The sequence below is a fragment of the Ambystoma mexicanum genome, chromosome 1q (assembly GCF_040938575.1).
Source record: "Ambystoma mexicanum isolate Mex_15411 chromosome 1q, UKY_AmexF1_1, whole genome shotgun sequence".
Classification (NCBI taxonomy): domain Eukaryota; kingdom Metazoa; phylum Chordata; class Amphibia; order Caudata; family Ambystomatidae; genus Ambystoma; species Ambystoma mexicanum.
Window position 1 is genome coordinate 257,453,140 of NC_090922.1, and position 14,029 is coordinate 257,467,168.

Here is a 14,029-nt window from a genome sequence, read left to right on the forward strand (position 1 = left end):
GCAAAAAGTTCCACCACTTCGTAATTGGCCGAAAGTTCACCCTTGTAACGGACCATCAAGCGCTCCTTTTGATATTTGGGAACCCCAAGACAAAAATGCCTCCCCGAATAGAGCGCTGGGGGATAAGGTTACAAGAATATGACTATGTGATCATCCACAAGCCTGGAGGAGAGGCCAACCCGGCAGACTACCTGCCAAGGCACCCACTGATAAGAAGTGATGATACCTTAGCCCATGAGGCCAAACAATACATCTCATACCTATCCTCCAACTCCATGCCACCAACGATATCAACAGCAATATTTGCAGAGAGAAGCAAGGCTGACCCGACAATCAAAGCCGCTGTACGCCTCACCCGCTCCAACAAATGTAGAGAGTGCCAGGAAAGAAGAAACGGAGGGGCGGGGGCGGACAAGAAGGACCTAGACTGTCTAGCAAAAATACACAGGGAACTGGTAGCGACAGACCAAGACATATTGCTACGTGGAAACAGGCTAGTGGCCCCAAAAGACCTACAGAAGACGCTTGTAACGCTAGCCCATGAGGGCCACAGAGGAATTGACAATACAAAAAAGATCCTAAGAAACCACATCTGGTTCCCCTACATGGACATCGTAGTGGAAGACATGCTGGCACACTGCAGACCCTGCCAACTAGCTGTGGGGAAATCACCCCGAACCTCCTACAACCAACGACACTTCCAGTGAGGCCCTGGCAAAAGGTTGCAATGGACTTCTATGGACCCCTGGAAGAAGGCGGATACTGATCGTAATTATTGATGAATACTCAAGGTTTCCTTTCATCAAGCAAACACCGTCGACATCATTCTCTGAAACGGCGCCCATCATAGATGAACTATTCAGTGGGCCTCATCACGAGTCTGGCGGGGTGGTCGGTCAAAATCTCGAAAAAAAAATCTCGAATTACAATAAGGTCGAAAAAACAATCTCGAAAAAAAAGTCGAATTACTCTTTTTTAATTATATATTTATTTTGGGGTCCGGGATTAAAAAAAAATGGGTAAAAAAAAAAAAAAAGGGGGGTTGGCGGGGGAACCCCCCCATTTCGAATCAAAAACGGCATTAAAAAAAAATTAGACTTTTTTTTTTTACCTTTTTTTTTCGACCTTTTTTTTTCGAGATTTATCTTTTCGATTTTAGCACTATAAACCATTTGGCGGTAACCCTTAAATCCGACGGTAGCGCTACTACCGCTGGATTTAAGGGTCCGCCAAATCAGGGCTTCGGCGGATTTCTCCCCAGCTCTGAGCTGGGGGAAATCCACCGAAAATTCGCACTCATACCGCCGGCGGGAAATCCGCCGGCAGTATGAGCGCGAAAATTCCCCATTGATCCCAATGGGGAATGGGGCATTCCCGAATGGGTTCAGTGGGGAATGGGGAGTTCCATTACCGCCAAACCTGTGATCAGGCGCTAATAGCGCCGGGGGTTTAGCGGTAGGGCAGATAGCACCAGCGCTATTAGTGTCATGTACAGGCTTGCAAGCAGTGCTAAGAAACGGCTGCATAGCCCTTTAAGAACGCTGCAACCAGGTGCCTGGAAGTTGGCATGGCAACGCTGGCGTCCTCTCAGCGCTTCGTACCTTGTGCATTGTATCTTGTTCCCTTAAACCCCTGTTGCAGTACCCTTCCCTCCTCCTTTCCTCCTGTGTTCCTGGTTGCCTCGTTTCCTCGACCCGGACCGTTACCTGGCTTCGATTCTGGACTGCCTTGTTCTTGTTTGCTGCCTGCATCGTGCTTCGACCTCGGACTGCTCACGGACATCTTTGCCTTCGCCCATTTGTTTTAGTTACTCTTCGTTTGTCTTCTGGATCCTCACTCACCTGGATTGCATCTGGGTAATTTAGGGATTGTTGAACTTTGGAACTTTTCAAACTTTTGGATTGTTGAACTTTGGAACTCAAACTTTTTGGATTGTTCACACTTGATACTTGGATTTCCTTGCTACATACACTAACAAGTGTGTATTAGGCGTCCTCGTGTCGGCGGGATAGGTGGTTCGGCTTTTCTTGGATTCTGGATTGTGGACTTCGGATTTGCTTCCCTTCCTTTTTTCCACCTGACTCTCCCCGGCGTTGATCAGGATAAAAAACAGGGTAAGCCATAGTCTTGCATGGGAAGGGGGTTGTTATTGGAATTTGACCAACACGTATTGCATTCTTAAACTGTTGTGTTCGGGTCTGGTCAGAAGGGCGGTTGGTTATACTTTCTGTGTTGTGTTAACCCCTCACTTGCAGATCCAACGCCTGTCCTCGGCCACTCGTACCACCCTGACTTCACCGATAACAACTCCTGCGGCACGTGTCTTCATCTGGGTCGTCTGGGTCTCATCTGGCATCCTTTCTTTCCTCTGATTGATCGCTCTGGCAGTCTATTCCTGGAGCCAGAGGGTTCCAGCAGGAGGAAGATCTCTTCGGCTACACGACGTGGGCAACTTGCATCTGACATAATCAGAAGCCCTTAATATGGATGCCAATGAGACGTTGACCAATATTTTACAATTGGTGGCCGACTTACGCAATGACATGACTGCGGCTCATTCAGCCACGCAGCGACGCATTGATGAGTTGCAAGCAGGGTTTCAACCCCTTGGGGCAGCTGCGCCTCCTTTGCCTAGTGTCTCTGGGGCAGGTGCTGGTCCTCCCCAACAGGGTGCTGGACCAGTTTATATGACTGCCCAGTTCCCTTTGGCTCCGCCGGAACGGTTCAATGGAGACCCCAAGACCTATAGGACCTTTTTGAACCAATGTAGACTGCATTTTCTGTGCCGTCCTGCCTCTTTTCCGGATTCCACTACCAAGGCGGCGTTTCTGTTATCCCATTTAGGGGGTACCGCAGCTGCTTGGGCCAATCCGTTGTTGGAAGATGGCAGCCATCTTCTTTACAATTGTGATGCCCTAATTGAGGCTATGAGTCGTGTGTTCGACACACGTTACGCCACACAAGCTACTGATTTGGAACTGCTCGGTCTCCAACAAGGCAGTTCGCCTCTCTTGTCTTATCTAGCCAAGTTCAATCAGCTGGTGGCGGAAACCGGTTGGCCCGAAGAAAAGAAGGCCTCTCTCTTCTATAAGGGGCTATCCGACTCCCTAAAAGATACACTGGCCACCGTCCCGGTAATCCCTACAGCTTTTTCGGAATTATTGGATATGGTTCTCCAAATCGATTCCCGACAAGCAGCACGGAGGGGTGAAAAGAGAACGGCTCCTCCTGTTGCTCTCTCCGTTCCTTTACCTGCCGCTGGGTCCACGGAACCCATGCAGATCGGGGCACTTAGAACTCCTTTGTCGGCAGAAGTTAGGGAACACCGGAAGAAGAACGGCCTATGTTTCTACTGCGGAGGATCAGACCACTTACTCCGAGAATGTACCAAAAAACCCACTAAGAAACAGGGAAACGCCAAAACCCGGTGACTGAAGGGGTCCAGATGCCGGGTGGTTCTTCGATAGATCCCACAGTTTACAGTCCTTATTGTCTGTCTGTTTCCCTGTCGTTCCCCGGTTCTGAGAAATGGGCCGTGATGTTGGTGTTGGACTCAGGAGCCACGGGGAACTACGTGGATGCCGCTTATGCCCGGGATTTGGGTCTGCCGGTTATGCATAAAACATGTCCTGAAGTGGTGAATTCGGTGGATAGCTCTTCCTTGGTTTCTGGGTTAGTGACGGAGCGGACCACTGATCTCACCATGATCACAGACTGCGGTCATCAAGAGAGCATATATTTTGACCTCATTGCGGCACCGCAGTTCAAATTCATTCTTGGCTTACCATGGTTAAAATTGCACAATCCCTCTGTGGATTGGCATTTTGGGGAGGTATGTTTTCTCTCGGAATACTGTGAAAATAAGTGCCTAATTATCAGTTCAGAGACCACCAGTCCAAGTCATGCTCTCGCTGAAACTACCCGTACTGTGGGGGCAGTAGTCAACACTGTCCTTCCTATGGTGTACAGGGAATATCAGGACGTATTCGACGCACGTGGGGCAGAGGTACTTCCGCCACACAGGCCCTATGATTGCCCCATTGAACTGATTCCTGGAGCCAAGATTCCGTCTGGGCGGATATATTCCCTGACCCCTAAGGAGGACGTGATTTTGAAGGAATATATTGACAAATCCTTGAGTACTGGCTTTATTCGTCCGTCCCGTTCACCTGCTGCCTCCCCCATGTTCTTTGTCCCTAAAAAGGAGGGGGACCTGCGTCCCTGCATCGATTACTGTGCTTTGAATGCCGTCACGATCAGGAATCAATATCCAATACCTCTGATTTCAGTCTTATTGGACCAATTGGGTGCAGCTAAGGTGTTCACTAAACTGGATTTGAGGGGGGCCTACAATCTCGTACGGGTTCGCGAAGGCGACGAGTGGAAGACTGCCTTCAAAACCAAATATGGCCTCTTCGAATACTGCGTTATGCCCTTTGGCCTGTGTAACGCTCCAGCGACCTTCCAATACTTTATCAACGACGTATTTCATGACATGCTAGACCAATATGTAGTTGTTTATCTAGACGACATCTTGATCTACTTTCCTTCAGTTGACACTCACGTCGTCCATGTCTCTAACGTTTTGCAACGTTTAAGGGAGAACCACTTGTATGCCAGGTTGGACAAATGCAGGTTCCATGAAACCGAGGTGGAGTTCCTAGGCTATGATATCACTAGCCGGGGAGTGCAGATGAGCCAGTCTAAGGTTACCGCGATATTGGAGTGGCCTTGTCCTAGTACCTTGAAGGCCCTGCAATCCTTTCTAGGTTTTGCAAATTTCTATCGGCGGTTTATCCAAGACTTCTCAGCCATTGCCTCTCCACTTACTAAACTAACCAGCACCAAATGCTTGTTTAAATGGAACGAGGACGCTCAACGGGCTTTTGAGACTTTAAAGTCTGCTTTTACCACTGCTCCCGTCCTTCAACATCCGGATCCGTCTTTGCCTTTCATTGTAGAAGCAGATGCGTCAGATGTTGCACTGGGAGCCATCCTGTCCCAACTTTGCCCAGAGTCCACTGGTTTACATCCTGTTGCGTATCACTCCAAAAAACTCACCTCTTATGAGAGGAACTATACGATCACAGAACGGGAATTGTTATCAGTGAGGGACGCCTTTATGGTATGGAGACATCATCTTTTGGGGTCCTCCGAACCGGTTCAAGTGTTTAGTGATCACCGAAATCTCTTGGCGCTGCAATCAGTGAAGTGTACCACGGCACGCCATGCCAGGTGGCATGAATTTTTTGCCATGTTCAACTTCACCATTACCTATCGCCCTGGGTCTCTGAACTCGAAGGCGGATGCTCTCTCCCGTATCAATGGAGTCCCTGAACCATCTGAGCTCAAGGGCGCCCTTCTATTACCTAATCAAGTGGTGTGTGGGTGTACCTTGCGCCCCTCTCTGAAAACAAGGATCCAAGAGTGGGTGAGAACCACTCCCTCCGAGATTGCTAGCCTGGGATTGGAGATCATCCATTCATTGCCTTATAAAAAGGGTAAAATATATGTACCTGACTCCGACACGAGACACATAGCCATACAATGGTGTCACGATTCAGCGGTAGCTGCACATCCAGGTACTGGGAAAACTATCGACCTTTTGAGAAGGTGGTGCTGGTGGCCCTCCATGTCACACGACGTTAGGGAATACATTGTCTCTTGTGCCACTTGTGCGCAGTGCAAACATCAACCGGGCAAACCTGTGGGCCTACTACAACCCATGCCTATACCAGATAGACCTTGGCTTATGGTTTCTATGGACTTCGTAGTAGAGCTTCCAGTAGTCGACGGCTACGACACTATATGGGTGGTCGTGGACTACTTCACAAAATCAGCCTTGTTTGTACCCTGCCAGGGGATTCCCTCTGCTCTTGTTTTGGCAGAGCTGTTCTTGAAGAACGTCTAACGAAGATTTGGTCTGCCCTCCGTTCTCGTTACTGACCGGGGACCACAGTTCACTTGTCGCTTTTGGAGAGCATTGACTAAGACGCTGGGTATAGACGGCAGGTACTCCAGTGCATACCATCCACAAACTGATGGGAAAACTGAGAGGCTGAATGCCACTATGGAGCAGTATCTACGATGTCTTACCCTCCAACGCCAAGATACGTGGGTTTCCGTTCTACCACTGGCGGAGTTCGCCTACAACAACTCTCTGCACACGGCGACAGGTGTATCTCCATTCTTTGCCTTGTATGGCCAACACCCCCGTTCTTTGCCCAGTATTGCTGATTGGCCGTTACACAATCCGGCTGCCTCTGGTTGTCTTAGGAATCTATCAGATACCCACGCTATGGTCAAGAATCAGCTACTACAGGCCCAGTCATGTACTAAGTCTTCTGCAGATGCACATCGCTCCCCGGCTCCTAGCTACCAACCGGGGATGAAGGTCTGGCTGTCCACAAAGAACCTACGCTTGCCTGATCGACGAGCCTTGTTACCTCAGTTTGTGGGTCCCTACAGCATTCTGCAGGTTATTAACCCTGCTGCCCTCCGATTGGCCCTTCCTACTAAATGGAAGGTACATCCGGTATTCCATGTCTCTCTAGTGAAACCATGCCACCCATCTACCAGACTACCTGTTCGTCCTCCACCGATTAAGGTGCGCGGTTTTGATGAATTCGAGGTGGGTGCGATCTTGGATACCAAGGTTCGAAGGGGCAGGCGTCTCTATCTGGTCGATTGGAAGGGCTATGGACCCGAAGACCGTACGTGGGAACCTGCGGTGAACGTCCATGCTCCGGCCCTTTTGTCTCGTTTCTGGTCTGCTCGGGGGGTGAGACCCCCTTTGAGGGAGGATACTGTCATGTACAGGCTTGCAAGCAGTGCTAAGAAATGGCTGCATAGCCCTTTAAGAACGCTGCAACCAGGTGCCTGGAAGTTGGCATGGCAACGCTGGCGTCCTCTTAGCGTTTCCTACGGCCGACGCTGGAAGCTGCGGAACGCTGTCATGTGACCTCTCCTTTTTAGGCACCGCCTTCACTTTGTATTGGTGCTTCTGATTGAGAATTGGTGGCGCTTCGTACCTTGTGCATTGTATCTTGTTCCCTTGAACCCCTGTTGCAGTACCCTTCCCCCCTCCTTTCCTCCTGTGTTCCTGGTTGCCTCGTTTCCTCGACCCGGACCGTTACCTGGCTTTGATTCTGGACTGCCTTGTTCTTGTTTGCTGCCTGCATCGTGCTTCGACCTCGGACTGCTCACGGACATCTTTGCCTTCGCCCATTTGTTTTGGTTACTCTTCGTTTGTCTTCTGGATCCTCACTCACCTGGATTGCGTCTGGGTAATTTTGGGATTGTTGAACTTTGGAACTTTTCGAACTTTTGGATTGTTGAACTTTGGAACTCGAACTTTTTGGATTGTTCACACTTGATACTTGGATTTCCTTGCTACGTACACTAACAAGTGTGTATTAGGCGTCCTCGTGCAGGCGGGATAGGTGGTTGGGCTTTTCTTGGATTCTGGATTGTGGACTTCGGATTTGCTTCCCTTCCTTTTTTCCACCTGACTCTCCCCGGCGTTGATCAGGATAAAAAACACGGTAAGCCATAGTCTCGCATGGGAAGGGGGTTGTTATTGGAATTTGACCAAAACGTATTGCATTCTTAAACTGTTGTGTTCGGGTCTGGTCAGAAGGGCGGTTGGTTATACTTTCTGCGTTGTGTTAACCCCTCACTTGCAGATCCAACGCCTGTTCTCGGCCACTCGTACCACCCTGACTTCACCGATAACAACTCCTGCGGCACGTGTCTTTATCTGGGTCGTCTGGGTCTCATCTGGCATCCTTTCTTTCCTCTGATTGATCGCTCTGGCTGTCTATTCCTGGAGCCAGAGGGTTCCATCAGGAGGAAAAACTCTTCGGCTACACGACGTGGGCAACTTGCATCTGACAATTAGCGCCGGCGTTATCGCCCAACTCGTGATGAGGCCCAATGAGTGGGGCATCCCCAACATCGTTAAGTCAGACAATAGATCCCCGTTCCAAGGACGCGAATTTGCCAAACTTACAGCCCACCTCGGCTTCCATCATCAGAAGGTTACACCACTCTGGCCCCAAGCCAACAGAATGGTGGAACGGTTCATGGCCACCATAAAACTAACCAGACAGAAGGCCCTAGCCGAGCAAGTACCTCAAGCACAGGCCATCTGCAGCATGCTCAGAAGCTACATGGACACCCAGCATGATGCGACGGGGAAAATGCCAGCTGAACTAATGGTGAGGTACCGACCCCGAACACGCATCCCCCAGTGGGAAGAGTACAAACCGGAAGAAGACGCAGCTAAAAGGGAACGGGATGCTGAAAAGAAGAGAAAAGCCAAAGAATGGACCGACAAAAAGAGGAATGCAAAAGACCCCAAAGCGAATAGCACCAAAAATGGCCGCCAAGCATAAAGAGGACACAGTGACATCATCACATTGCACGTAAATATGGGGCGCGCAGCGTGATGTTGTAACCACGCCACCCGCGAGCTATAAATAGTGTAACTTTTAACACAGAGGCCGCGCAACCTGCCGGCAGCTGTCTTCTGCTTATCAAGGCCACAAGGACGTATGCAGATCCCATTTGATGCATAATAAATAGAAGGTAAGAACTAGAGGCTCCCTCCAGCAGTCCTATCTGCTTAACTAACAACTATGCTTGTCTCCAAGCTTGACTAAAAGCAACAATAGGTATAAAAATTAAACATAAACCTCATTAAGCCTTCTCTTTCTAACAGATTATTCACAAAGATACTTGAAACAAGTTGAATACATTAACATTTGGAAAGCAGCATCACTATATCATTATAAAATATCAGGACAAACTTAACTGGAAAAATCCAAGGCACTTAAAATTGCACCTCAAGAAATTAAAGGGCGAGTCAGAACATTGAATTTACAAGCAATGATTACCAATTCAGTAAACTTGTCATAAATTAACATGTATTTGAAACAAGAAAAATGCATATAATTCTGTACTGTTTTCTTTTCTCTCTTTTCTCCTATTATTTTTTTTGATTAGAAATTATTCTCTCTCCTGATGAACCATTGAGAATTTCAATGGGGAAACACGTGTTGAGTGAGAATGACTGATAATTTGACTATTCAGTAAAAATTTACTTGCAAACCACCAGGTGTGATGATAACACTTGGACCCACAAATATTTGTTGATTTCTTTGATTTTCTACAACTACATATATAATTAAAGAATCTAGAAAAACACTATTGATATGGAATGAAGTTTATTTCTCATTTAACAAGAAACTAGATTCAAGATTTGGGAACTATAATTTCAGCTGACTCACCAACATTAACCTAAAATTCTAAGTTGGCGCATTTGAGTAAATCTTTTTCTCATTTCAACCTATTTTGTACTAATATGTGTGTAGCAGCCACACAAGGATTTGGGAATTACTCATGCAGACAACAATATAACTTAAGGAGCAGGCGCCAAGGGAGAGCTTTGTTGGTAGCAACATTCTTTTTTCAGCAGCAGCCACTACTATTGAAGCTCACTATGTATCGCATTTGTTCATGTCCTGTTTTCCAGACAGGAAGTGAACACTATTAGGCAGTTGATTCCAGACATTAGGAAAAATCCAACAGGGTTTTATAAAGAAATAGAATCTGTCTTGCATTCATCAGTTTTCACCTTAGGTGATATAGACTTGTTGTTTCCTGTGATCCTACCTGCTGATTTATGGAAACAAATTAGGACTGTAGACGATCAAGCAGGACTGGGTAACAGGTGATACTGACTTTGCCAGACAGAATAGTAACAAAACTAAAATCTCTGGTTCCCGAGAGAAGGATTGTTTGGGACAAACTCACTGCTTGTACCCAAGGGAAATCTGAGGGTGCTACTGAATTCTTTAATCGGTTCAAACAAGTATTTTCAGATTTTAGCGGACAGGATTTAAGCACTGAGTCAGGGAAAAGGTTGTTTGTGGATACATTCGTGCGTGGATTGTTGCCTGATATCCAATCATAAATCATGACTTTCGAAAGTGCCTGGCCAGCTAAATCACAGTCCGAAGTATTGCATATGGCTCAGTATTACGAAAATAGAGTCAATAATGAAAAAGAGAGGATTGAAAAGAAAAAGGGAGACTTGAAAACTAAAGTATTGTTGCAACAGATAGTTAGAGGGACTAGAGGTGGAAGTGCACAGTTTCGAGGCTAGTTTGTTCCACAAAGTAATACACAGGGCCTCATCACGACTTGGGTGGTAACGGTAATGCTATTAGCGTGGGCGGTATTAGCCCTACCGCCGAACTCCCCGGCGCTAATAGCGCCGGATCACGAGTTCGGCGGTAATGTAAGTCCCCATTCCCCACTGAGCCCATTCGGGAATGCCCCATTCCCCATTGGGCTCAATGGGGAATCTTCGCGCTAATACCGCCGGCGGATTTCCCGCCGGCGTTAATAGCGCAAATTTTTGGCGGATTTCCCCCCAGCTCAGAGCTGGGGCGAAATCCGCCGAAGCCCTGATTCGGCGGACCCTTAAATCCGGCGGTAATAGCGCTACCGCCGGATTTAAGGGTTACCGCCGAAGTCGTGATGAGGCCCACAGTTGGGTCCTGTGCCCATGAACCAATGTGCTTATTGCAGACAAGAGGGTCATTGGTGAGCACAATGCCCGATCCTTCAGCAAAGATCGAATAACACATATGGTATCATGGGTAGACGATCCAGAGGCCGCCCTGGGGTAGGGGGTCCTGGTAGAAGCCAGTTCGCTCAAAATCCACAGTCATTCTTTCAAGAAAGTCAGCAACCTAGTATAGACAGTAGAAATATTTTTGATAATCCTTCAACTGTCTATCTTTCTGAAGATCTTGTCTTTGATGATATATTGTTTCGCTAGGACAGCCCGAAGAAGGGTCTGGAACCAGTACCTATTCCCGTCAATCAGAAAGGACCCTACATTGAGATGAAGGTAGGGAATAGGAAGCATCTATTTTTGATAGATACAGGAGCACAGAAGTGTTCCATTGATCATTTACGGGTTACAGATATTCCACTGTCAGGGCAGAATAACATTTCTGTAGGGTTTTCTGGCACGCCAGTGGTTAGTCCGGTTTCTCAGCCGGCACGATTTCACTCGGGCCATTTACAGATCACTGTCCATTTCTTCTAACGACAAATTGTGGTGAGAATTTGTTGGGGTTGAATCTGTTGAAGGAATTAAATGCGGTAATTCATTGTTCCTCAGAGGGAGTACGTTTGCCGATTTCACCCCAGCAATCTTCTGCCTCACAGTTTTTGACTAGACGTTTACCGCCGGAATTTAGTGAAGTTCCTGTGTGTTTATGGGCTGTTGATGACAATGATGTTGCATTTTGCAAATCAAACCTGTTAAAATTTTTTGAAGCCAGGAGCTAAGTTGCCACGTATTCCACAATATAAGATTTCAGTTAATGGTGAGCAAGCTCTGAAGAGCATAGTTTCTGATTTTGTCCATCGTGGAGTAATCGAAGAAATTGCAGGAAGTTTGTGCAATAGTCCGATTTTACTGGTGTATAAGAAAGGGGATAATTATTGATTTGTGTGGTATCAATAAGATTGTTGCTCCACAATTTCCAATTGTGCCTGATGTAACCACGATATTAACAATAATCTCAGCTTCTGCTACTTATTTCAGTGTGGTGGATCTTAAGAATGCCTTCTTTAGCATTCCCGTACACGTGGATAGTAGATATTTGTTCGCGTTCACAATAGGAGGATGCTCGTTTACATTCACTTGTGTGCCACAAGGGTACACGGAGAGTCCGAGCATTTATAGTAGAGCTTTGAAAGAGCAGCTTGATACACTTGAATTGCCTCCCACTTGTACATTGTTGCAATATGTTGACGATCTTCTCTTAGCTGCAGACTCAGAAATCGCTTGCAAAGAGGGTACTGTGTTGTTGCTTATTCATCTAGCAGAGCATGGGCATACAGCTTCATTGAAAAAGTTTCAGTATTGTCGACAGGAGGTTTCCTATCTAGGCTATCTCCTGTCAAAGGAGGGAAGAAGATTGACACCTGAACAGATAAAAAGCATCTCTAGCATGTCTGTCCCAAATATACAGAAAGAGGTCAGAGCCTTGATAGGAATGGCTTCTTACTGTAGACAGTGGATCCCTAATTTTTCACTAGTGATAAAACCAATGTTCGCATTGACAAAGAAGGGCTTTTCTTTGCCATTACTGTGGATCTTGGAACACCAGAAAGCTTTTGATCTGCTCAAGGCTGCACTGTGTTCAGCACCAGTTTTGGGCATACCAAATTATGACAAGGCCTTTGTGTTTTATGTGCATGAATGTGATGGATGTGCTTTGGCTGTGTTAATGCAGGAACATGGGGGGAAGAATAGACTGTGCGGTTATTTTTCCTCTACACTTGATCCTGTTGCATGCGCTTTGCCAAGATGTTTGAGAGCTGTCGCTGCTGCTGCTGCGTCCGTAAAACAATGTGAGGGTATGGTTTTAGGTCACTCTTTACCCGTATTGGAACCCCACTCCATAGATGTTCTATGAAACAGAACGCAAGCGCAACACCTTACTTCCGCACGATTAACAATATACGAACTGATCCTATTTGCACCACATATTCAAATTAAGAGGTGTTGCGTATTGAATCCGGCTGAATTATTGCCTCTTCAGCAAAACATTGTTTGCAGTGACAAAATGTCACATGACTGCCTTTACACTAGAGAGCAAGAAACCAAAGGAAGAATTGACTTAAATTATACACCATTGAAAGAACCACAAGGGGAGCTGTTTTGCGATGGCTCTTTCTTCAAACTTCTGGGTGATACATCCACTGCTGCTTATGCCATCACTACATTAAGCATGATTGTGGAAACCAAGAGAATCACGCATAACTCCGCGCAGGCCGCAGAGATTATCGCATTGACTCGAGCTTCTGAACATTCTGAAGGGCTTAGAGTAAATATATTTACGGACAGCCAGTATGACTTTGGGGTGGTTCACAACTTTGGTAGACTATGGGCAGAACAAAGTTTCTTGACCTCACACGGAACTAAAATCCAACATGGTACTTTGATAGTTCAGCTACTCTCAGCACTTGTGTTTCCTACTCAACTAGCAATCATGAAGTGCGCCGCACATCAGAAAGTGACAGACGATGTAGGGAGAGGAAACGCTTTTGCTGACAGGATAGCTAAACAGGCTGCCAGTGATTTATGTTCAGAAATGTATATAACGAAAGAAGTTACGAATACCTGTACAATAGATGAAGGAACCGATTCAATAAAAAATATCCAAGCTGATGCCACTCCAGAAGAACTTAGACACTGGGCTGAGGGTTTAGCAAGTTTGGGTGAGGAAGGTTTTTGGGTGGACAACACAAGGAAAAGATGGATGCTACCCGATGCTTATGTCACCGCCATGGTTACAATGGCTCATGGTCCTACTCATATATGTGTTAAGAAAATCTGTAAACTGCTAGAACCTGTTTGGGTAAATGTAAATATTTCAAAAACTGCTGAGCGTTTGGTCCAAAACTGTATGGTATGCTTCAAGCATAATGTGGGGAAGAGTACAGCGACACCTATGGGTAGTTTTGTTCCCCCCTCAGTGCCTTTCAAGGTAATACATTTCGACTTCATCGAAATGGAACGCTGCTACAACTACAAGTATGTTCTGGTAGTCATTTGTGCCTTTAGCAAGTGGGTTGAAGCCTTCCCTGTGAAAGATGCCACAGCAATGACAACGGCAAAAACCATGCTTAAGGAATATTTTCCTAGGTTTGTTGTGCCGAGAGTCATCTGGTCGGACAATGGTCCACATTTTATCACTGCTGTTATCCTGCAAGTGTGCGTGGGATTGCAGATCGATAAATGGTTCCATTTGGCTGGACACGCTCAGAGTGCCGGACTTGTAGAACGCCATAATGGTATCCTAAAGAACAAGCTAGCAAAAGTCTGTGCTAGCAGTAACTTGAAATGGCCAGATGCCTTACCAGTAGTTTTACTGTCCATGCGGACGGCCCCACAGACTAGAACTGGACTCTCGCCGTACGAGATCGTGATGAGGAGGCC